The sequence below is a fragment of the Dicentrarchus labrax genome, unplaced genomic scaffold (assembly GCF_905237075.1).
Source record: "Dicentrarchus labrax unplaced genomic scaffold, dlabrax2021, whole genome shotgun sequence".
In the NCBI taxonomy this organism is placed as follows: domain Eukaryota; kingdom Metazoa; phylum Chordata; class Actinopteri; family Moronidae; genus Dicentrarchus; species Dicentrarchus labrax.
This window is the reverse complement of record NW_026136702.1, coordinates 6,666,021-6,692,474: the sequence shown is the minus strand read 5'-3', so window position 1 is coordinate 6,692,474 and position 26,454 is coordinate 6,666,021. Positions and strand designations below refer to the sequence as shown.

Here is a 26,454-nt window from a genome sequence, read left to right as displayed (position 1 = left end):
TGAAGTTTCGTGCCTGCTTGAATTTAACATTAGAAATTTGTCATTAAGAACATGCAGTAGTGTAAATAAATACTAAGCAGCGATTACATCAAATTGAACACTTGTTTTTCATATTTATGTTTACAATTACAATATTTTAGATGTAGTTATATTTTAAGGCTGTCTTTCAAACGTAAAAAAAAGTCAATGTTTTGCCTAAACTTACAAATCGCAAATGTTGTAAATTTGATTTGTCCTAATTATTCAGATTCATTTTCAAGGTATATTTTTGTGACAGCACAAACGGTGTGTTTGCAGACAAAGGAATATTATCTATGTTCAGAAGTATAAACATTCACCAAGTCAGACTTCAGTTTCAAAATATTTTCTTGTGTTTAGACTTTTGCTGTTTTTAGGACCATTTGTTAACATCACTACTCCAAATATTTAAGTGTGTGAGAAAAGTATGATATAACATTTGCAATTAAGTGGTTGATTAACACTGTAGGAATTTTAAACAATTTTAATTGTATTGTCATAATATAGTACACTGGGATTGTGTTCAGTTCCAAGGATATATGTCTAAGTAACTTCTTTTTTGTCCTTAGATGAAAGGCACAGATGTTGAAGATTCAAATGAAGTATCCGACTCTATACAAGTTTGTATTGTTGCTTTCAGTTTTGTCTTGAGAGAACGCAAATGAGCAGGACTCAATAAAAAGTTTAAATGTATAATTTAAATGAGAGTTTGACTTCTTGAACTAAGGAAATTATTTTTTACTATGAAGTAATGCAGCAAACAACACAGACAAACGTGAATACTAGTTTTAGGGTTGTTGAGTATTCTGTGACTGAGAAATACAATATTCCACAGTTTCTGGGTAGTTGACTGTGGTTAAAAATAAGAACCATGTGAGACGTAAACGAAGAAAAACCCTTACAGTGAAATTAAGGTTGAAAAGTTTGATGGGTGAGACAACAATTTAGTAATTCACTACTAAATTCTTGGTACTTAAGTGACCCCTGATATCAAGATTAAGTTAGAACAATGTCTCTAGTATAAATGATATGTAAATCATTTGATTCCCATTTTATTTGTATAACAAATTGTATGTTTACCCTGTTTTCGCTATAAATAAAAACTAAAAAAGTATATTGGTTCTGGAATAAATAATGTTATTGTGTTATGTACAGTACTTTTGTGCAGTTTGGTTTACAATGTGGAATTGTGATTCACAACAGTATCCAACCCTACTTAAGACTCCTCTTATATTACCACAAACCACGAGCACAGTAGTTCTTAAAGCTTAAAATACACATTTTCTTTAGTGAAAATATCCTAATGACACACTTTCTGCATTAATTTTGGTGCTGCTAAAGTAGATTATATCATTTGCATTATTGTGGTTTAATTCTAGTATTTGGTCTGATGCCTGTGGATAGCAGCTTGATAACTTTATGAAAAATCTATTATTAAAGACATAACCTGGTTGGTAGAGGACAGCTCCATTGCAGCTTCATAGCAGTTTACAGTACGAAGGAATCACAAAGTGGTTATATTATGCACTGCCATTGTTGTAGTGAACCTTGTGATCAAAAGAAGACAGGTAAAATGCAATAATCTGAGGATTATATCACTTAAGCTTGTTGTTTTACCATGGTCCCCATTAATCAATTGGAAATCTGTGTAAATTATGCAAATTATATTTAAATGAGGTCCCCCACAAACATGTTTACTGGATTTTACATAGGTCCCCAGTTAGCATGATGAAAACCTTACTTCATCAATTCAGATATTTGAAGTCGTGTATGAGCTAACCAACCAATGGTGAGTGTGCCTGATTTTTTTCATACCTCTAGAACCTCTAGAAAGGGTGGTCCCCGCAAGTGATGATCAGAAATTTGGTCCCCATTGCAAATGGTAACCAGTAGTGTGTGTGTGTGTGTGTGTGTGTGTGTGTGTGTGTGTGTGTGTGTGTGTGTGTGTGTGTGTGTGTGTGTGTGTGTGTGTGTGTGTGTGTGTGTTGAGCGTGCACCCTGCAGCCGCCAAGGTTGAAAAAGTTAATGGAAGACTAATTAGAAAGCTGGGATCACGGCATGCTAGCCTGCCTAGTCATTACTCATCCCTCGATTGGAGGGCCTTTGCCAAAAGGTGAGCACAATATGATTGGGTCCCCTGGTTGCATATGGGAGGGATGGTCGTCTTGACAGAAATGTATTCTGCACAGTTAAGTGTGAGGCTGTTTAGTTGGCTTGACCTGTCGCTCTTTGAGCTGTACTTAGTGAAGACCCAGGCAACACGGGAAAAAACTAAGAATTCAATGGACTCTTGTGACAATAACAGTGCATGTATAAACAGCTTTCTGCAAACAATCCTTTAATTAAGTACAAATCAAAGTGATATTTTGAAATATTTTCAATTCATTATTTTAACCGTGATGAAAATGTGAAAACTTAAAAAAGATGAGCCACTTAGCTGAGTTCCAACAGTTCAGCGAGGGCATGCTTTGTTTTCTATTACACCATAAATACATGAATTTATAGTGCAGACATTACTTGGCAATGCTAATGCTGTTCTGTAAAATACTGAAAGTTAAAGGTTAAAGATCTAATTTCAATTATTTCATTTAAACCCTCTGCAGAACACTTCATTCATCTAGCCTAATCAATTCAAAACCAATGCTAGTTGTAATTGAGTTCTGAATATATGATAAGATGAGACTAATTAAAATGATAATGCCATGGGTGCAACCTACGCGTTTGTAACTCATTTGCATGGCACATGAAATGCAGAGAAACAAGATTTTGAAGTGGCTAGCTCTGTCAGTTTGTGGCAGACGCATCTGCCTCAGTGTTAATGAGTAGCATGAAACAATATGACAGTGTCTCTGGTTTTATGAAATAGTGTATGTGATTTTTAAATTGTGTGTATCTGTGGATAATCATTCTGGTGCAGGGCTCGCCAGGTGCCCCAGACTCTTACTGGCTGGCTAACAGATGAGCTGTCATAGCTGGCCACCCATGCCCATAATTACATTGGGGGCACTGCCAGCAGAATCTGACGTGCAGGCACAACGCACGCACTTTTGCTACTTGCATTTCCTTCTTGATTCTGTCACAAACAATAATAGGGAAAGGTTGCCCTAGCATGTCTACTCCAGCTGGAGCCCGAACCCATGGGAGATCTGTGTCTATGTGTCCTGTGCTGCCTCGTTACCGAGGCACCGGCACATGCAGGATCCTGAACGGTTGCATCCAGATGGACAACAGCGACAGGAGACTGATATACAGTATTAACACTGGCTGAAATAATTCATTAATTTGCTTTATTTGCTTATGTTCAAGGTCGTAGTGAGTAAACACCAGCATGCACTGGAAGGGAATCCGGGCAGGTCACCAATCCATCATAGTGGCTGGGTACACAGAACTATATTTATATCATACACTCTCACATAAACAGTAGATACATATTGTGTTTGTTTTCTTTATGATTTATTCATCACTGACATGACATATGAGTGTTGTATGTGTGATCATACACTGATACTACATGCCATTGTTCGAGACAGATTGAATAATTCCAGTGAATTATTTCTGAGCCAGAAATATCTCTCCATAAAATACAGCCTTGTAGCTGCATCATCAAAGCCATAATCAGCGAGCGCTCGTCTCCTTTGTTGTCAGCAGCGCTGGATTGGATAGAGGGTTCACTTTGAGGCAGGTGGACCATATCCAGGCCTTATTACTGATGTAATTACATACACCTGCGTCCCCCTCACCACTAGCACACAGAGCTTGTAGCTTGAAAAAGCATAGAAAAACTCAGCCTCTGTCTGACAGGCATCTATAGACAGAGCTGTGTTAACATTCAAATACACATAAACACTCCTGGATCCTTCAAGATCACGACAGCATAACTACTCAGTCCACGTTGCTGCTTAAAATATGCTGATCTCTGAGACATCTCTGCTGTCCACTCCCTTTACCGAGCGGCAGGGATTATGTTGGTGGCAGGGCTGACAGCAGCAGCCAGGCACTGGCACTGGCTACTCGGGTGAAGCTGTGAGCAGCTCCTCCATTTGACTTTGATTGACCCTGTCTGCCGAGGGAGCTTCAGCTCCACCAGCAGCAGGCTTGTGAATTATCATTTCAAAAGAAGTGCCCAGAAAAGGTTATCCCTTTGAACAAAACGCCTCCATCCATACATCAAAGGAGAAGCCTGACATTGGGCTTTGAGAAGGCATGGTTACGACCAAAGCCTGGAAGAAAGTGCTGAGCTCAAACTCTTACTTTCCAAAGCCGGTCGACATTAGATCCCCACTATATCATGATAAGGCCAATAGGATAGTCAATGGAGTCAGCTTAATATTGCTAAACAGACGACAGATTTTGGTAAATGTTTTTGTACACAATTATGCATGAGTGCTCAGCACAGTGTGACTAAATAGAAGTGATAACATTCTGGTAAGCTGCCTGGTTATTTCATCAGTGTAAAACATCACCATGCTGCTTCTAAGGCCGTATGCAGTAGAGAATATAAAACATTTTGACAGGAAAATGCTGTCTTGCTAGATTTGGAAAAATCCATGAGATAATATATCAGCAATTTGTATGTTAATTCAACAAATGCTGTGTGTGCCTCACATTTTTTACACATTAGAGCTGAACAAATAGTTCCTACTGTATTATTCAGGCTTCATTGCTGCATGGCACTGTAGACAAAAATTGGAGTACAGCATGCTTGAGGCATCTAGCATTTTAGCTCACATTTTCAAAAATTGTTCTCTCAAAGTAAAAGAGACAGCATTTGACTTTCACAGGCTTTGAGCCGTTCCTGCCAGCTCCCGCTGCCAGCAGCAGAAGCACTGTGCTATCTGATTTAAAAAAAAATAAAAAAAATAGACAGACACGATTTCAGCAGGAAAAACTCACATTCATCCCTAGTATTTCTTTTTCTATTATTTTCATATTTAATCTTTCTGAAAGAGGAGGGCAGGCTTTATGGATTTTAAATTCTCCAGTAAATTTTGCCATTAAGAACACCAAACACAGCAGCTGAAAATATTCTAAGGTGGATGATTTACCTCTGCAAGCTTGTTCCACTGGAATAAAGGGAAATGTCAATAACCTCCCAGAGGAACAGTAACTGACATCACCTAACTGCAGCTAAATGTTTAATAGTACGTAACCAATGACAGTAATGAAAATCCTTGTAAGTACATTAGAAGAAGTAAAATATCAGTACCGCCAGTACCTCTAGAGATTTGAAGTCCAGAATACTACAGCATCTTTGTGGCATGTGACCAATGGTGCAATAGACTCCACTGACAAATTTGTCAATTAATATGGATGGTCGAATAATTATAATGATGGAATACTTGTGCTGAGCCTATAGGGAATAGTTTGAGTGTGAAGGATTGGGTGATTTTCTAATCATAAAGATGAGAGGTAGTGCAGCTGCAGACGAGGTCAGAGGGGAATGGTGAAGGAAGGACTAATATGAGGGCTGTATCTATGATCCATGGCTGCATTGGTAATGATCTGACCTCTGGACAGCCGATGGCCTACAACAACCTCCGCTGATGAGGCAGAGTAGGTGTGTGTATGTATGTGTAGGTGGAGGGAGGTTTCCTGTGATAACTTGTTAAAATCTATCAGGAATGTGTGAGGTCCAAACTTTGTTTTGGGCTTAAAAACAGAAATATAGTATTTTCCTTTCCTGCTCAGAGTCAGATAAACTAATTGATGCATTTCTTATGTTTTTATGAGTATTTTAAAGCCATGCTGAATGCTATGCTTAATTAACTCATCTTTCAACAGATCAGTTCATGGATGTCTGTAGAACAACAAGAAAATCCTCTAAAAAGTCCAGAATTAGAAGACCTCAGTTTGTTGGGTATGTACTGGTGTGTTTCCCTACCTTTAAACTTGCTTTATGAATAAATAGATTGTCAAGTACCTGAGCTATGCCTTTGTCAGCTTGTACTCATGGTTTGGATGTGTGTCCTTTTCCATATTGCTGAAATGAAAACTTGAAATTAAAGTAATATGGCAAGACATTGCTCCACAGTGCTGTTAGTAGTAAAAAACGTCAACAGGCACATACATACTACAAATAGGAAACAAAGCACAGTTTCTCAGGAACTGAAGTCTAGAAACTTAAATGTATTGTGTATCTCAAAAATAAATTCTAATCCTATGTGCCATTGCCCCATGACGTTTTCTGCTTGCTAGGATCTCGCAATCTTCCTCCGCACAAATTCATCCCTCCTGTTGAGCTCCTTTAAAGCATCTGCTGGCCTTTGACACCTTTGCTGTCCCCCTGATTCTCATATTGACCACCAATAGGCAGTATTACATGTCAAGTTGAAGGATTGGTGCTTTGTGCGGATGTGTCAGGCTCTGTTTCTGCTCATCTGCTCTCCAGGATCATGCCGGGGTTATCCTGCTTGGTTGTCAAATCCACTAATATTTTCATTTTTCCTGTTTCTATTTAGTCAATACCTGCTCTGTCTCTGGGAGGACGCCAATAAGAGCGAACTCAGCCCTCTCTGACAGAGGCTGGTGTGTGCAGCCAGGTATAGACATCCTCTAAACCTTTTACACCCAGCTAATGTTGATGAAGTCATTACACAGTGTGTTTCTTGTCTGATGAGAACAGTTTTCACACAAGGGCAAACCCTTTTGGGTCCAGCAGGAGAGATTGTATAGGGAAAACACTGTCAGATAAATGAAATCCACTGATGTGCACTAAGGAAAATAAAACAATACAAATGTCTCTTTTCTATTTCTTAGACAAATCATTTTTGATGTTTCCCTCTAGTGTATGCAGGATTTGGAGCAGTCAATGTGTGTCTCTGTGTACTTGTCTGGCACATCGGGCTTCTTCTTTTCAGCTGCATGTTTGCCCTGTCTGGGCCTGACTGGTTCTGAGGGGGTTTCCTGGGAGGAAATATGTGGTGTGATCCAGCCAGGTCCTCTCCAGTTTGAGTATTACACAAAAGCTGCCAGACGAATGGGAATCCAATCACAGCTCCCCATGGCAAAATTGCCTGAACTGCATACAAGCCGGATCTGGAGAGGCACAGGAGAGGCACCAGTGACCTGTAATTTATCTAACAAACATGTCTGGGTTTCTTCTTCAAAAACGCATGAGCTACAGTACAGCCGCAAGCACCCCTATGTGTTCATATTAATGATGCTCTCCAGCGTTGTAAAGCTGTCGGTACTTGAATATGATAATGCAAATGAGTGAGGGAGTGTGTGGGCAGTGCTATCCCCGCGCTATACGGAAATGCTAATAACTTTGCCGGTTCTCTGAGGTTTAACCCACATGTGGTGTTTTTTTCTTTTCCTGTGGAGGTTAATGCCATAAGGTCAGGAGGAACACTCATTAGAAAGTACTCTGCTTCTCATACACTTTCTTTTACCCTTTGTTACTTTTATAACAGAGCCCATACAAGATGCCAGCACAACGTTCGGGCAGATATATTCATAGTTTTTCCTTTTCTTTCTGCTCATCCACCATAAGAGCTGCCACTGAACCCTTGAAGTAAAGGTTCATTAACGTCTTTTTTGCTTTCAAATCCAAAAAGTGACACAATCAGCTGAGCAGTAGTACTCATTATCCCAAGTTTAGAGATGGACTTATTTTTACAATTTGCCACCCATATAGATACACACTCAAACTCTAAATCCTCTTATTATATTACTAAAACCATCCTGTGAGAACACAAATTGTTTTTGGAGGTTTTAAGTGTCTACAGGCATCTTACAATGAAATAATAATAAAAAGGATAAAGAAGTACCCGCAAAAAAAGTGTAAGTGAACATGTGTTACAATGAGAAGGTGATCCTTTTCACATTACCATACCACAATATCCACTGTGAGGTTATGGCAGATTTACACACTGCTGAATAGAACACAGGATGAGTGTAATGGCAGGAAATAAAAAACAGAAAAACTGATCCTGAGAGCGATACCATATGGTTGTGTGGGCGACATCAAACAGGGATGTAAGCCTCAAAGCAGAGGTGCTGTTTGACATAACTTACAAAGTGGAATGAAGATCCGATCTGGACTTTGTCAGATGTGTCTGGCAAATTTACAGCCTCTCGTTCAATGTGAATTGTAGAGAGTGTTCGGGCTATTTATTCACAGTGACAGCATGGCAGAAGGTAAAATGCTTTCTAAGGGGCTAGTGGATTAGGATTACCAAGAAAGTAGAGAAAACAGTTAAACATTACAAGACACATAAATCATTAATACAAAGAGACAGCATAGCAGAATATTTGCTGGAAACTATTCGTGTTACAGTATCACTACTCAGTTATAATGAAAAGCAGGAAAACAATATAAAAACAATGTCACAAGCCAAACTAGAGAGGCACAGATGTTGACTTTGTAACTGGGATGTAAATAAAATACAGTACCCAAATCAGAGCCTTCGAATGCCGTGATTAAGATAAAATTGTCTGGTTTTGATTTCCTCTGTGTTGCTGTCACTGGCAGCAGCAGACTGATAGGAGGTGCCTGAAGGTGTTTGCTCTGGAGATGGGAGGCTGATTAGATATTGTACATGTAAGTGGCTCACAAGGTTTATAGCAGGTTAATCAACTAAAGGAGAGTTAAACCACAGAGATTTGTGTAAATGAGTGTCACCCACTGTACCTGTACCTGACAAACAGCTGTGTAATAGTAGCTCTAGTCACTCAAAGGCGGAGTTAGAGGGTGTTATACAATCGGGACACAATGCTTACCTTTACAGCTGGCCTTAACACGCACATCTCACATCTGGATATCTAGACTCCATTTATAGTACATTTGAAATAAAAATTCTATTCCAGTATAAACACCAAAATCTATCTTTCCCTTAACAAAACATAGATATCTGAAGGCAGTTTTTCACTGGTAATATTCATTACTTATGTACTTTGCTTCTTCCCTATCTGCGTGTATCTCTTATGATGTCTGCACGACCTTCACTAAAAAATTCCTCCTGCTTGATTTACATGTGAAAACATAATTGTGTTTAGATATGTGCTATTAAATGTAATTTGGAGATTCTTGTTATTTTTAGCTAGGTGTTAATGTAACCAAATATGTCACTGGCAGCCTCTAGATCAACCTTCATCTCATTCACAATCGGATTTGCTGCGTCTTTGCTCTATCAAAAAATAATCTGATTACCCTTTTTGGTGTTGATGCCAGGTGTAATGAGGATCAAAAATCGTGTATGGGGAAGATCAGAAAATCAGGATTAAGATTTGTAGTGGGAGGAAGAAGACTTCTAATTAACTAAGCCCTGCTATGTGAGCCGTTTTGTTATATGCTGAGGGAAGACCAGATTGCTGTCAAGATGAATTCCTAACTAGTTATAAAAGAAGACTATTGAAATCAAAAAAACGTTTGGTTTGTTGGAACAAATGGGAACAAAACACCTGACTGAACTTCATGTAAAGAAAGTCTCTTAGAAATAATCTACCTACTAAATCTGTGTAAAGCCAATAAAGGCAAGATTTTGTCATCATATATATATATATATATAGTATAGTCTAGCAAAGTAACATCAGTGAATCGGAAGGGGGAGAATGCCAATTCTTTCTAGTCTCCCTGATTTGCATGATTTCTCTCAGAGAGACTGTAATATATCTATATTAGTGTCAGCGTTCTTATGCATATTTGCCGTGCTGCACCTTAAGTAGGGCCACATGCTACTAACCCACAGGCCACTCAAAAACAAGGAGGGATCCTGATGAAGGTGTTAGAGGCTTTTGACGCTAGAGACACTTTTTAGTCTGACTGATCGGAGAGCTCATAAAGAGTGGAGTGTTACTAAAATAGGCAGCACTGTGCTTTTCAAACGCTAAACCAAAAAAAAAACATTCAAAAGATCCCCTATGAGTAACAATAAAATTGGTAAAGTGGGTCTTATTAGCATGATTAGTGGAAGAAAGCTCTGTGCTCAACTCTTGAATATGAATCAAACCGTTTCACTTGTTGGCAGATCAAATAAAATCATCTGCATGAACCACAGTAAAGCAAGGTGCTTTTATCGGAAGGAAACCAGCTGTAGAGCAGAAGATGGTTTATTTCTATGCAGCAACCACATTAGCTCAGGGTGCTGAGGTAGTCTGTGTCACGCATGATGGACGGTCATACCACACAGCTCCACAGATTAATGTTTCCCAGCCTCCGAACTCTCCTCCAGCTTTCTCCAACTATCCCAAGGAAGTCTCCAATCAATAAAGTATCTGTTTCGGTCTAGCTGTCGCTTAGGAAATCAATGACCTCCCCATTTCTAGCCCTGTTTTCCACGCTCTCTCTTGTAAGCTTCCTTAAACCTGACTGGAACCAAAGCAAGACTTAGTTATCTCCCAGCCTCGTACCTCTGTGACTATGGGTGACACTTTGTTAATGCGACAACTGTGTAACAGGGGGCACCGAGTGCTGCTGTAATTAATAATGCTAATCCAACATCACTTTATATGTGCACTTAGAAAAAGACAAACAGGGATAAGTAGGGGAAGAAAACACACTGCAGAAAGGATATGATGAATGAGCAGGCTCACTAAGTGACTAATACCAGGGGATAAGAGACAGTATTTCCCCCCTGTTGTTAATACTTTAATAAACAAGGACATCCACTATTTTGAAAGTAATATATCCAGTCTAGGTACTAATTAATGTTCCTGATAAATACAGACCGTTAAAGATGTGTCAAGGGACTAATTAGATCAGTAGAAGAAGAGTCGCTAAGCATGCAGTGGTATCACATGGGACTGTGGAGTAAAGAGAGGGAGCACCCACTCTGTCACGAGGCAGAGACCCAGTCGTCTCAGTCTTAAGGAAATCCTTCCTGCTCCATCGAGAGGAAACCATGGGCTAATATAATACCTCAAGATCCATAAGTAACAACCAATGGCAACGTAATGAAATGTGATTTGTTTTTACATGGCAAACGGCCACTGAAAACAGCATCTGAGCTGCAAAGAAGAGCGGGGACGGGGTCTTTAAGGGAGTGAAGAAAAACATCAGGGTGGCGTGTTGAGACAGACCAGCCCCCAGTAAGCCTGTCTTAACCACACCTCTAACCAGGCCCAGGTGGACACTCTCCCTCTCTCCTCACGGCCAGATCCTTGAAGTGGGTCAACCCAGCATCAGAGAGGGAACTCTCAAGGTGATACAGAATTGAATGCAATCGAGAAAGATGCTATGTAACACACCACTGGCAAACTAAAGTGAATCTTTTAAGTCTTAACATACTCAATGAAGCCATCTCTCCAAGAGGAGAGGAGGAACATGGAGGAATAAAGCCCACAGTGACCTTGTAACCTCTGGAAGCGCACTCCTATATTGCTATTCTGCATGCCTGTGCTTTGACCTTTTCAAATCCCTCTTTAAAGGTTGCGTGTTCTTGTGTCTGTGGGCTGCGCAGGCTCTGCAGGAGCAGCCGGCTGAGTGAGCGCACCTTGCCTCTCCGCAGAGTGACCTACAAAGCTATTGTATTAAAAGAACCGTATTTATCACCCCTCTCCACAGCAGTCTGTTCTACCTGCTGCACGGAGAACATAACCCTTCCTCAAACTCAAGTGCTCTTCCACTCAGCACTTTGAAAAGCTTTTTAGGCACGATTGGTTAGAGGGATCTCTGCAAAGGAAGCCGAGCACTTGGCTCCTTTGAGAGGTGAAAATGGTATTCAGGAGCCACTGAAAGTTTAATCAGTCTGTGATATGTCTGTGCTGGGCCGTTTGAAACAGGGTGGAGCTAGTATGGGCCAAGACGGGTCACTGATTACAATGGGGCTGTGTCAATTTTTTTAACCGTCACTGTTAATTATATGTGCATTTGTAAGTATTTCTAACATTCATGAATGAATTTGAACTTAAATAATACCATTTCTAAAATCTACTTTTGACAGATTCCTGTTATTAAGACAAAATACATACAAAAATCGTGTAATCTGGTAAAAATGACAGCTTCTTACTATAGAGGTAATTATCTTAAATCCTACATTAAATAAATATTGACAGATGGCTAACAGTAAAGATGTTGCTTAAGCCAGAAGGAAGGCCTGAAAAGGGTCTACACTAGGAGCATGGCCTTTCACCTTAAGTTTTGCTGTGAACAAATATCATTTTCTGCCTATTTTGGATTCATTCACCTTCAGTGTCCATGTTCTACCCATCTCCCTTCAAAATGAGTAGCACTTTCATATAAGTAAATAGAACGGTTTATAAATAGAATGGAAAATAATTTGTGTTTCCAAGCTACAGTTGACCACAGAAGAGGCCAAATCATATCAGGCAGCTCTGATTTAGCAACAAAACAAACCAATTAGATGGAAACACTCTGTGACCAAGAGTAAAGAAGCCCAAGGCAAACAGAGCCACAAGTTCCTCATAATTCCACCAATAATCTAATTAAGATACTTACTGGAACCATGGCAAGCTAATGAGAGGGCTGTAACACATTTCTACTCTAAACACTGTAGCACTTTATCTTGCTGGGAAAATGGAATTATTTCCACAAATGCATCTCAAGTCTGATATCCTTTTTCTCCTGGAATGGTTTTGTTTTGCCTGCCCTATCTCATCTGCTCATCTCCACTCCAATCTTATTGTTAATTCTAAGACAGGGAAAGTGCAATTCCATTTTAATGATTAAAAATAGAGGTTTCTAGAAAACGTAAGTGGGTTAAATAAACAGTGGAACTCCGACGGGCATAAAATGACAGCAGCACAGTTCTTTATCAGATATTTATAGCTCAGAGTAACAGTGGTGTGCTGTGATATGTCTTTCTCCACAGGGATGTGGCTGTGGCTCTGTTCTGACATACAGTGTGTCAGTGTCCTACTGTCTTTGCGACCTAAACATACAGAAGCACATGTTGACAATAGTGCACACACAGCGGTAACATGCTGTCCTGTGTCCTGTGACTAAATCTTTAATTCATGTGTCTGAGGGTGTTGATATAGTGGTGTAAGATGGTTGGGTGGGGTTAGGAGCATTTACAAAATTGAGGCAGATGGCAGGATGTGAGAATTCAAAATAGAGATCTCCCTTCCTGCTTTGCGGTGCCCGCAGGTCGATGAGGTCAACAGCCAGCTTTGCTGTCGCAGCCCATGCTGCGCACACAGGAAGAGAGAGGGTCACTCTTTTATCACCAAGACATATTGAAAAAGCAGCTGAGAAAAGATCACAGCAGCACAGGGGGAACACAGACCCGAGAGGTATATCTCTTCTGCTTTCACTTACTCAGATAAGGCACTGAGCCTGACAGCACTTTCATTTCTGCCACTTGCTTATTTCATATGATTGAGCTTTAATGGGTTTTTGTGGATAACATCCTTTTGTTTTTCCACTGTATTTTTTCTAATTAAGATTCAGTATGACATGTTGAAGTCCTCTTGTTTTGTAGCACCAGTCTGAGGCAAAATGAAACTGAGCTTTTGTGAACAGGAGGGTAACCATCAGGAAGGAATTTAGTTTCTCGTTGATCTTTAAAACTACAAACACAAAGTCTCACTTCTCCTGTGCTGCTCAGCAGAGATTCAACAATCCTTGTTTTTCTTAGAATATTTGCTGTGAAGAATTAAAACACCTATAAAACCCACAAAGTTGACAAAGAAGTGGGTGAGGTGATACTTGTAAATCCAAAAGGAAAAGGATGAAAGTAACCCCTGCCATGTTATATACAGTCGGCACTGTGGGGGGCTGGTGTGTAATTATTAAGAGAGAAACAAACTTGACTGTCATTACTATGAAAATACATTACCACTGAAGCAGAATCAATTGTCACTACCTAGAATGATAACACAGATTTACATTTTTTTTCACTGAAATTCATCTTTCCTAGGTCGTATGCTATAATTGGCACAGTTTAGTAATCAGTGGCAACTGTATGAATATGAATGAATGAAGCTGCGTTGGATATACTATATTTCAAATCTCAGGCACATCTATCTTTCAGCACGCCCCAATTAAATTTGACATTCTGTATGAGGCAGCATTGAGCAGTCAGTGGTGTGTGTTTATGAATATGTATTCGTTTTACCGTGTCAATTAGGCATTGGATAAACGTCCATGATATGCTTTTCACAAGCTTAAGTGTAGTCAAACTAATTCTAATTAGCTGGTTTATATGAGAGGCTCATATTAAGAGTAAAGAGCTGTGGATGTCCCATCGGCACAAGGCTGCAAGCCCATATGTGAGACTGTGTGTGTTTTGTAGGAATAATAAATCGTCTCACATGTTTTACACTTCAGAGTCGTTCAGCTTGGGCGCTTAGTGGAATTGCTTGCCAACATTCGCAAGAAAAAAAATATCACACATCTGCAAGACATTTCCAAAGTCGATGGCTGATGTGCTTTGGAAAGTGTCATTAAAACATCCCAGGTTATGGCCTGTTATAAAAATGCCCAGCTATTCAGGTGTCAGGAGACGTTTACTGGACACCCAGAGGCTTTGGGAGGAAAAAGAGGATTTAGAAGTTTCATGAAAAGACAAGAAAACGTGCATGAAAACCTCTTCACCTAAAACTGCGGGAAAGCTTCCAGATTGAGTATTAAGGTTCAACTTCCATCTGTGTGATGGACAGACGAGTACTTAGCAGACAATTATAATCCGTTAAAAGCTAATAAAAGCACCATCTTGCTGTTTCAGCAGGAGAACCAGGCTCGGCTGATGCTGGCTCCTTCCTTTTGATTGGCTGTCTGCTGATGAGAGGTAGACATCCTATCTACAGCCCCAGTCATCACAACAAATTTAGGCTTAGGGGGTCAGAGGGCAGATCTGGAATAATATCAATCACACACCTACTGTGAACCCTACACAGGTTAATTTGGTAACTAATTTATCTGAGATGGGCTCGTATCTGCCTCCTATCCGTTTATATGCCTTTTTGGATTCAGCACAAGTCTTTATTGCTCTGTTGAAAAGAGAGCAACTCCCATGTGCCTGCTTCAACGACTCACTGCAGTAGGCATGAGATCAAAATGGGGCTACTTTTTGATGTATCTGAGAAAAAAATACTAATAAGCTGAACATCCCTCAATAAGCAGAGCCCATGAAAATAAAACTCTCTGTCAGTGCCAGTCTGAATTTGGGTATGTGCCACTGCAGGACAACCTGAGGTGTCACCGCTTTCATCTACTTGGACCCAAGTACATCAGGGAACTCATTAGTATGACAGTCTTTCAAACCAAATCCTCAGCATCCCAGTTATCCAGTAAGGGAAACATCTGCATGATACCCTTCCCTCCAGCATCACCCTTGCCCCACCCAACAACCCAGGTTATTAGGTTAATTGGTATCCATGACACTCTAATCACCTGTGCAAGTGATGTCTGATGTAATGAACTGATTTATTGACCTAAGTGGTGTGTTTTGTAATATCCTGCTCTTTGTATAATGTAAGTAAGCAGCTATAAATCAAATATATGTCGGTATATTTCAAAAGATGTCAAAAAGACAGTTTTCACTAAAAAATGATTTTTTCTTCGATCAAGGCATGTGGCTCTTAAGCTTTAAGCTTTTAGCACAGACACGTTGAGGATGCACTGGGAGCAAAGCTATAAAACACCATGAATAACGCTGAAAGGTAAATGGAAATGAGACATCTTATCGCTATTCTCCAGTGAGGGAGGTAGGGAGAGGGCTACAATGAGTCAAGGGTTCAAGATGCATTTAGAGCATGCCAAATGCAAGTTTATTTTATTATCAGTTTTCGTCTGAAGCTATATAAACCTGTCACAAATGTTGTGCCTTTATCTCTAACTGTTTGGATATACATGTGAGCCCAGAGGATGAAAATATTTATTCTCTTGCTAGCAAATGGATAATGGTTTGTACCCTTGAGCCAATGAGCTTTCAGGAGGAGTACAAAGACACAGATTGGAGATGAATCAATACTGATGATAACATGAGCTGGATACAGTGAATAAGGCTGGGCTTGGGCTTTGTGACCTGTCACATTCAGACATAAACCAGTGACTCCAAAGATTAAGGGGAAATTCTGGCTCTGCCTCTGTTCTAGGGCCTGTAACTGAAATGTTTTAGTTGTCTTATAGATCCCTCCTGTATGCCACGAATCACGAGCCAGTTCCTTGAGAGATGGCCGCGAGCAACGGTCCTTAGAAGTGGATTGTGGAGGAAACCTGATGTAAATATGTGCAGCTGGCAGCTCATGTGGTTTTGTTCATTCAGCTCAGCTCACGAGTCTTGCGCTGAGAGGTACAGTATGGATTTCTATGAAAATAACCTTGCGTTACAGTTTTTTAAAACTCAGTTTGAAAGTTAACCTCTTGCAAAGTGCAGTCACCAGCTGAAAAACATTTAAATAAGTGCTCTCTGTATGAACTCTCATAAGGGCTCCTCGACAAAATGAAGTGACTAAGAACGGTGCAGGGTGTCACCGCATAAGACTTGAATAATTACAACCTATGTTTGGTTTCTGAATGTAGCAGTTAATCCAGTGTGACGGGTCGCACTATATTTGACACTCTAGACTACTTGAAAACTTTGATTGAAATTCTCTACATCACTCTGAATCTTCCAACATTTATAAATACTGTACAGGGCGAGTACAAAATACCGCTGCTGCAATAGAAAAGAATAAACAGCTTTCTTCATGGAAGCTGAATCCATGGTCTCTCCAGGTTAAAGCAACTGTGCCAATTTAAAAATAACAAATACAGACACTGAGCCTACAGGGACCCAAAGCTTTTACTGTAACTCCAACAGCCATAGCAGGGATATCACACAGTTGATATATACTTCCAAATAAGATATGAGACATGGCTTCTCTTGTGTGTTACCTCATAACCTTTCAATTATATATCCTGATAACATTTCGACTTTTATTGTCAGATTTGATGTGATAAATGTCACATAAACTGCAATGAACATAATGCAGTCGCTCAGGCTCTGCTGCAACAACAGAACATCCTGACAAGATTGGATGGTGCCAGAACACAAGTTAACTGAAGCCCTGCTACATGCAGTTTTACAATCCACAGTTTAAATCCATATATTTTTAATGACCACATCACTGTTTCTCTGAACATAAATTATGCATAGGGCAAATGCTATCTAGTTCACACTACTTTGACTCTTTGAATGCCTGTTTTCCATCAGTTTCCAGTCTGGGATAGTCGAAGCAGAGATGAATTCTAATGAATAAGACACACTTACATCCAGGCTATTCCATCCACTTTATACTTTTGAAATTACATTAACCTTTTTAGACACAATTTTCAGAGGATTTTAAAGGCGGCTAAGTATTGCATCACTAATTGACTGCTTAGTAGAGTAAATGTGGTGGAAAATGACAAGATTATTAGATACACAGTGAGAATGTAATAGAGTGCCAAAGAAAGGGCTCGCTGATAACACCTTTCAGAAATGCCAACAAATAACATGAACGGTGCACTGGAAAAGCCTTCTGAAGGGAAAAAACAAACTTACCCTAACATATGCTCACACGCATTCAGACAGGGCCAAAGTCATAAATCCACACCCACACAAGGTAGGTCACATTTTGCATGAAAATGTGAACAAAGATGGCAATCTCGATGGTTCAGCTACAAGCACACTCACACAGACCGTTAATGTTGCCCCTACCATAAACATGTTAAATTCAATAAAGGCTTGATACTATTTTAATAACAGGAAAGGCTTGTGGCTTAAATAACTTTGTTTTTCTTCCACGGAGCTCCCCTATATCACATTTCTCAATTTCAGGCTTTTTCTAATATCCCCCATCCCCTGCAGGAACACTTGTATGTTTCAGTCAGTGTTCAGGAGGCTGCATGGGTTCACTCCTCTAACTCTTACCACATGTGCACTGACTGGGGCCGCACTGCACGCCAGATAAAGCCTCGGAAAACACAGCCACGCTTATCTCTCCATTCAATTCTCCCAATTATTACTAAATAAAAGATCAATCCAAAAAGTATTACTGACAAGCTGTATGACAGGCTTGACACAACACACTCTCACAACTTTAAAGCAAAATCTAAATCAATTTAGATCAAGTATTGATAAGAATTGGGCTAGGGAAAAAAAAGAGGTGACTGATATACAGAGGGCATAAGAAAGTATCACAGTAGATGATGAACAGGGGATGTTTTTCATCTTCTGACACAAAGAAATCTATGAAAGTATGCTGTGCCGCGTGACTGCCGTCAGACAGGAAGATCTAAACACTGCATATAAATTCTTTATAGAGAAATTAATTATTTTTCTCTATGGGATCTGGGTGTGCTAGATAACCACACATTCATTTCTATACTTAACTATTATCATTATTTACTATAAATTCTCATTTGTGAAATTTAGCGGCCATGTTCTGATTTACAGACTCTTTTGCAAATGTATACTTTATTCTCATTAAATCCAGCCACACTTCCTCTGATAGAATATTACTGAAGCTACCCAAATATTACACAATAAAACAACGAGGAATGAGTGTAATTACAACTGCTCACAGCTCCAGCCTTAATGTTTTACATGGTGCACTGCACAAAAACACAACGCTTATTACACAGTGCTAACACTGCTGCAAATGCAGATTGGCTTGAACATATAAAGATGCACTAATTCTGAAATGGGCCATGAAATACACAGGACTGTAGATTATTGCTGGTCACACAGAGAAGCTAATCAGCCTGCCAAATGAATGATGAGGAGAGCTGAAGAGAGGACTCTCTCTCGCTCTCCCCATTATCCGGAGGCGTGCAGAGAGGCTACCTGGTGTGAACACACAGACTTCATGCCTGTGCAGTGGGCAGTAGCTCACGCTGGGCGTCCCGCACACATCAGATAATTGCTAGAGCACCGCCATGTGAAGCATCAGGCCAAGGGGACGACATGCAGAGAAAAACACACAACTTCAGCAGATGGTTTGTCTGATGAACAACAGAGACGGAGAGGTAGAAAGAATCGAGAGCATCCTGAAAATATAAGGAAAGCGACAGAGTCAGAGAGAGGAAGAGCAAATGTGTGTATTTCTGTCTCCGCATCTGCACACATCCTGACTGACACACAATATGACAAAAGTGGAAAGATCTAACGCTGACTGACAGCAGATTCGTTCATTATCACACAACATTGGTTTCTATCAGTATTTCCTAACAATCCCAGGTGTCAGAAAATCAAAAGGCAGTTGAGCAGCCATGCAGAGAGAAGAAAATCAAATATGTCACAGTAATAACAAAACACCATATATTGGGCTTTTGACGACACAATAAACAAGCACACTGAGCAGACGAGTGTAGACACTGCAACAATAGCAAAAAAGGATATCATTATAGCCCTTCAGTCGCTTTATTCCACAGTATGGGTCAGAAGAAACAAGCTAACAGAGCTGAATCAATGTGACAGGGTTAATGACTGTTTCTCTCTTCTAAACTCCGGCTGTGGAGCAGCTGGGCCTCAGGGACCCCAGGTGACAGTTAGACTTTCTGTCATATCCGCCCAGTCACACTCCATTTCTTCACCTCACTTCACCACCATGATTCCATGACGCTTCCTCCCCTGACACCACCACTCAACCACAGCGCAGGGGCTCCTCACCTGTAGGCCTCGCAGGACCTCTGCTTGTTTAAATCAAAACAGGTTGATTATTTACACCCACATTACTTTGTTAATGGAGAGACAATCAGGCTCAGGTAAGATAGCACACACAATTTTTTGGTTTGTTTAATCCTAATTATGTACCAGATGGGCGACGACTGACACACAGCACGATCATAAAAAAAGCTCAGAGAAACTTTTGACTCATAATTCATGTGTGTATTTGAAAGATAATTGAGTATGCGTCTTTGTGATTCACACATTATCAGTCACATCCTGTGGTTAAGCTGGTCTCCCTACAGGTTCAGATAAATGATAAAAACACTGTATTATTTGACCCTAGTAAGAAAAGGGTAACCACAATATGTAGCACAAAAATGTACATTTTATTTTTCATTCATATTGAAAATATGCACACTGTAATGGTTATTGTACATTTGTGGTTTGTTCTTATATTTTACTCATATTCTAGTTATTATTGCATATTAGCCTTTTAGCACATCTTCTTTATCATGCCACCCCTGCATTTCACTGCATATCTTGAATTATGCCAAAGAAATTGCTGAGTCTCATAAGTTATCATAGTCTTTGAATATATCATGTGTCCGGATTACCAGCCTCGACAGCGTGTGGATGGTATCGTTTTCACCTTGTGAGGCTGTGTGTGCGTGTGTGTGCGCGTCATCATGACAAATTCTGGTCCTGGAGACACCTACTACAGTGGGAACTATCACAGAGACCATTTCCAGTACTTTGGCAGGTGTTTATATGTCTCTCTCTATCGTCTGGCTGGCTGGCTGTGGACGGCTTTTGTCAACACAATAGCGTCACAACCACGCAGGATGCAGTCACAAAACTGTAAAGCTGTGTAGTTGAGATCAAAATGAAAGCCAAGTTTGAAGATGGTGTGGTACTGAGCACTGACTACTGAGTACTCATGGTTCAGAACATTTACATGTTGATGGACATAGAAATGTAATGGACACCTATCAAGAATTATCTGTGTCCATAGCTGGAAAGAAATGTTCAAATTCATCCTACAATATTTAGGCCTCAAATACAAATGTTTAACTAAGAGCAAATGTGACTCGTAATGTCATTATTAATCCATAATTAGCAAATTTTCTGTCAGCATTTTTTAAATTCAAGTTATCTTGTTTTGAAATAAAAAAATTAATACTGTCCAATAAAAACTGTCACTGTGCTCGTGATTATACAACCATGATGAGGTTCAGAAAGCCAAAGACTATAATGCTGTGTCCATGAGTGTATGTGTGTCTGTGTGTGCGTCTATGTAGTTCAGGAGCTCTTGATGTATGTGTATGGTTGTGCGTGACATGGGGGAACAGAGTGTAAGTAGGTTAGTGTGTGAATCAACTTCATGTGTGTTTGACCACACTTTGGAAAAGTTGCTGATTTAGTGCAAAAGGCCATCTGTGCCATTTTCCCTGACCTTCATGGGGCTGTGACTGTGACAGCGAGCAATTCCCTCTCTGTAGAATGGCTGTTTTTATATATGTGTGTGTGTGTGTGTGTGTGTGTGTGTGTGTGTGTGTGTGTGTGTGTGTGTGTGTGTGTGTGTGTGTGTGTGTGTGTGTGTGATTGTGTGTATATATTTCTGAGTATGTGAAAGACACAGCATCAAAACACTTTTTTTTAAGGCTTTGAGTGTAGACACTTCACAATATGTTTCATTGTAGATTGTTTGATTTTCAATTTGTCTGTGAGCTTTAGTCCACATTGTACAAGAGGCCAAATTCAACAGCCACCACAAATAAAGTGACTATATCAAGAAAATTACTGTTGAATTGAACAAGGCTCATCTGAGTGTGTTTTCCCTCCACTAGGCAATTGTCTAGTGTCCCCTCACAGTGAGGGTGACCCCCTGATTTACTCCTTTTTGCCCTGGTCACAGCACTTTGTCAATACAGCGTCCACCATTCAGGAACACATCAACACCCAAGGACAGTCCACAGGCCTGGCTGGTGAGCCTGAACAAAATCCAAACAAATAACCTTCCCCGCTGCCACAGATTTACAACCCTCTGACAGGACTGCCCGCCAGAGGACGACAACAACACAGCACAACAGGGATGAATCATCCCTACCTTTTCCTTCTCACCTTTGAATCGTTGGAGTGGTGATGAGAGCATTGTGCTTTAACAGAGCTGGAGCTAGAAAAGATCAGCCTGATGTCGCTGGATTTTCCTCACAAATTGGTATTGAATACCTGTCATTTTATTCGATTTACTATCCTGATACTGAGCTGCAATCAGCACTGTAGGAGAGGATAAACATGAGACTATCCAGAGTGACTCTTGCAGATTTGACCAAGTTGCCCCACTTTCTACCACATGCTCCTCAGAGCTTACCCTGCCTGAGGAGCCTCTTTCTTTTCTCCCCTTCCCTTCTGAGGGTGAGGGGAGTGCCAACAACTAGTATGGGTTGTCCAGGGGGTTGCGGGCAGACTGGTTCCCAGCTGGGGTGCTACTGCTGCTGAAGGGGCTGTCATCACTGCCATGTCGCCCAGGGCACCGCAGCAGGACCGAGTTGCTGGTCCCTTGATCTCTGTGGTAAAAGCTCATCTGTAACTGTGCTGAGGCTGAACCACTAACATGGAGGCAGGCCAGAGAAGGGTTTATCTCTGACATTAGCCAGTAGAAATAATAAATAAATAATAAGAATAAGAATATTTAAGCACACCTGGCTCATGCCCTGTATTACTTTTTCCAGTATATTGCCTTAAACAAGTGCCTACAGCATTGCTTGTTTATTCCAAGTCAGCTTACAGTGTCAACTGGTATATAATGCTGTAAACGGTTAAGGAAGCAAAATGTTATGAAGATTTGCATTCTATTAGGATTGAAAAACAACTAAATAACCATTCAGACTAACTGACAACACTTAACAACACAGCCATGCTCTGTGCTCACTAGAATTATTAGGTTTGAACTAGAGACACTGTTTGCTTGTTAATGTCTTGTAGCTGTGGAGGTTGGAGAATTACTGCTCTGGGTCAGCTCTGATGATACTGAAATACTGTTACATAACAGACCCCAGTTAAAAGCTTACTCTCTTCATTGTTTGTAATATTTCTAGAACAAACTCCAAACAACAGTCATGCATTATGTTTTTGCAGTTAAACTAGGCCTGTTTTATACTGTGTTTGTACAGTATTTAGCAGTTGAGATTGAGATTACAAAGAATTAAATAGTCAAGAAACACGTACTTTAGAGATTTACTGTCTCTAGAGATCCCTTCCCTTTTTCTCTGTAAGTAAAGCTCTTCCTACTCTCCAGACTCAGGAATCAGAGACTAAAATTCCTCCAATGACATTTTCTGGTCAAGGTTGTTCAGCATACTTTACATTTTACCATGGCTATTTGAGCCAGGAAAAGCATCTCAATGCATTGGGTTTGCCTGTCACCAACAAACAAAGCATTTTGGTGGATATGTTGGCAGTTATGATTTCCTGTCTACCTAGATGGAAAAGGATAAATAACTGTATCCTGTCGGCTACAGCAGATGAGACTCATCTACTCTATATCAGTCTTGCTGTAGCTAAAAGGAGGGCAGTGAAAGATGTCATCTGTCACTCTATCTCTGATATTGCCGTGATTAAGCAGTTCTTGTGGCTCTGATACAGTTATCAGCAGTAATGCTGGAAGCTGACTGAACAGACTCTCCAGCTCAGGGAGGAATGTACTGGCTGATGGAGTGGCTCAGCTCCCAAGGCAGTTGAATTGACATTACATTAACACTCTGTGCCAAGGCAGAGAGCGGCAGAGAGGAAAACAACAACAGTGCGAAAATGTAACGCTTTGGTCAAGTCACACTGTGCAAAAGGCAAACTTTCGGAATAAAATGACATTCACGGGGAAAAAGCATTTACTGTGATGAAAGCGGGAGATGATATTTTAAATCACATTTGTCACTCTTGACATTCAACTCAATGCCTGCCTTTTATATGCATTCCATTTTGCCCAATTTAACCATTAAATGAAGTGAAGGTGGAATGAAAATATGGCTGGCTTTTTGTCAAAGCAGTTGTAAAATGACATCATTGTGAAGACATGCCTACAAGCATGTTCTGTTCACATTCAAAGAGAAGTGACTGGTAAACCAGTGCATAATATGGTGAGTAGCACAGAGATGCAGTAATGTAGTATATGCTGTATTCTAAACAAGATTTACCATACACCATGTTTGGCAGGAAAACAGGATTGCAAATCCAATTCATCAGTCAGTCAAATTATATAGTTCATTGTCACATTCACCTTAAAATTATTTTTTTTTTTCATCAGTGTTGTACAAATACTGCATTTACAACTACCATTGTGGCACAACTATACGCACTACCAAAACTGTTGCAACAAACACTATCACACATTTTGTTGCATATGTATGAAATTGTTATGAAATGGAAACTTATATTGCCAGCTTTTGTCTTTGTTGTAGACTCATATTTTTATGTGACCTTGTATTTCAAGTTGTGAATCCAATTGCTTGCGTTTTATTTCTCACTAAGCCTGTTTCTCATTAACTGCATCTTATTCTTTTTTGATTTTAGATGTAAACAAAAGATCCATGACAAAAGAAAAATCATTTTTTGGATACCAGGTCTATTATTTTCTTGGCATCCATTATGCTTAAGTAAACTGTGTATAGCATGCTAGTTCTTCATTTCTACATTCAATAACAATATGGTTGTGAGGCCGTTTTGGGTGAAGCACCAAGGCCAGATGAGATAAGAAGGGTGCACAGGGACTGGAGTGCTAGGAGAAAGCTTTTTACCAATCAGTTCATTTGTTGAGAGATTTGTGTAGTCTGTATAATCCCAGGTTGTTGTCCAGGTGTATTATATGTACTGTGTAAACTAACAGCATTCAGGTATAACATCACTCTGCACTCTGGACTGGAGACAGTACGAGTAACAGTAAAGGACAGGACAAGAGCAGGCCTGCAGGTCCTGCCGTCATGGTAGCCATCTTCTCTTTATCTCAGTCTCACCTGTGTCCTGGACAATTTAATCCATCCAGCTCCTTGTGGCTTTCCAGAGTGACATTCGATTAGTGGCCCAATTAGAAACAGCATTGCTTCAAGGCCTCTTTTTTTCACCCTTGTGTCAGGCTGAGAGACCAAGATGTAGTTTGAGGAGGTTCACAGCTAGTGAAAAGGTAACAAGTAACCATGATTCCAGTGCCTGGTTTATAAAGTAAATTCATTTTACATACATGAACAAAAACATGCTCCAGTGTTTTTTGGGGGTGAGGGAGATTTGCTTTTAAAAACATATTATCATATGCATTAGTCCATTACTAGATTCCTTGTGATGCTGACTATCGCGCACAAAAACCTCATGGGTAAGCTAACAAACGCATTGCAACAACATCGACTTCTGTATTGAGGAAGTGGAACAGATAGAGACAGACATAGGAATGACCTTGGTCAGCTCTTAATGTTCCATCTACATACACAACCATAGACATTATGGGATGTTTCACACCAAACACTAGTTCAAAAGAATCGCTGGTAAATGAGTCATTAGCAGCTGTTGTTAAGTCCTTGGAGAGTCTATCTATACACAGATGCTGCTGCTATAACACAAAGAAAAAGCTGATGCCACAATATTGATGAAAGACATGTTTGCCTTAACCCATTTCCTCTGATAGTTGTATAGATTTTCTTCAAAGAGGGGTTAATGCTTATGTTGGCTGGACCCCTACCTTTTAACAATGTAATTAGTGAGGCAAAGGTAGCAACAAATCACTTTCATTTGAGTTAATTGATTTCTAGTTGTTGTAATTATGACCATCAATTGTGAGTTACATCAAGGAGGGTACTCCACCCTGGCTCCAGTTTTAATATAGTCACGCTAAGTGGGTAAGCATTATGGTGGAAAAGGGACCAACCCAAGATGTCTCTCACATGTTCACCCCCGAGTGGTTCAGTTTCTCACCAAATTTGCAGGGATGTGATTTGGCATATGTTCCTGCTATGGCCAGGCATGTGAACAGGTGGAGCAGAGGATGGTGTGAATGGCTAGATACACAGCAAGGTAGAGTCAGCGCCTTCTGTCACAATCTTGGGACTAACTCAGGTCTGATCCACCCCAGGGCCACCACTGCCTTCTGGGTCATATTGATGAGAAGCTGGGATTGGTTAATCACACAGCTTTCACTGACAGCTTGAGCTCCATCGACTCTTTCTTCTGTCGCAGCTTTGTCTTTGAGGTGAAGAAAAGCTGAGCACTGAGGGCTGCTAATTTCATGCTAATGCAGTGATTCAATTGGAAAAGACAGACTGGTTGATGCCAACACAGTGCCTTTCCCATGACTTTTGGAAGAAAGATTTAATTGTAATGTGATGAAACAATTGCCCTCTGCGGTTAGCGTCACTTCTGATATTAAATAGACCCTAAATGAGCAGGTAGAAATCACTTCTTATGAAGAGGGAAAATAGAAATTAAAGCAGTGCTTTAGGGCAGGATTCACCCATGAGTATTCCTCTCCAGCCAGCATTTCAGTCACATGGTGTAGGACCTGTAAAATGCAGGGGAATTGATCTTTTCCTTTCATGGGCAACAGTATCTGTCTCTAATTGTCTACCAGAGCAGAAAAGGCCTTGGTGGAGGCTCTGCGTGGGGAGCCCCCCTGTGCACTGTGGGAGAGCACCTTGGGCCCTCATAGAGTGACAGGAGCTAACACACACTTATGCAGTATGCTCTGAATAATGCAAATCATGTCAGCCCTCACAGAACTCTACCTAACAAGACTCTGGTGGTTTCACACAGCATCATCTGTAACAGTGACAAATCCCAGCGTGATGCAAATTAAAACAGTGTATGAGATTATTTTCACTATAGTGTACCACCTCCATGGAATCATCAACCAATAATT

General features: G+C 40.3%; 1 protein-coding gene and 1 long non-coding RNA gene across 8 annotated transcripts in view; one reads left to right on the top strand and one right to left on the bottom strand.

Moving 5' to 3' along the window:
- macrod2 (mono-ADP ribosylhydrolase 2) overlaps positions 1-26,454 on the bottom strand; it is a 397,243-nt gene that overhangs the window by 42,083 nt on the left and 328,706 nt on the right. The window lies entirely within an intron of this gene.
- LOC127378621 (uncharacterized) overlaps positions 1-26,454 on the top strand; it is a 281,992-nt gene that overhangs the window by 6,365 nt on the left and 249,173 nt on the right. For 2 of the 3 annotated variants that reach the window (XR_007888116.1, XR_007888112.1), the window contains one exon: positions 588-1,132. The exons of the other annotated variant lie outside the window; for it this stretch is intronic. This is a non-coding gene — a long non-coding RNA (uncharacterized LOC127378621). Of the gene's footprint in view, positions 1-587; positions 1,133-26,454 lie in introns of those variants that run through there. 3 annotated transcript variants of the gene reach the window in all.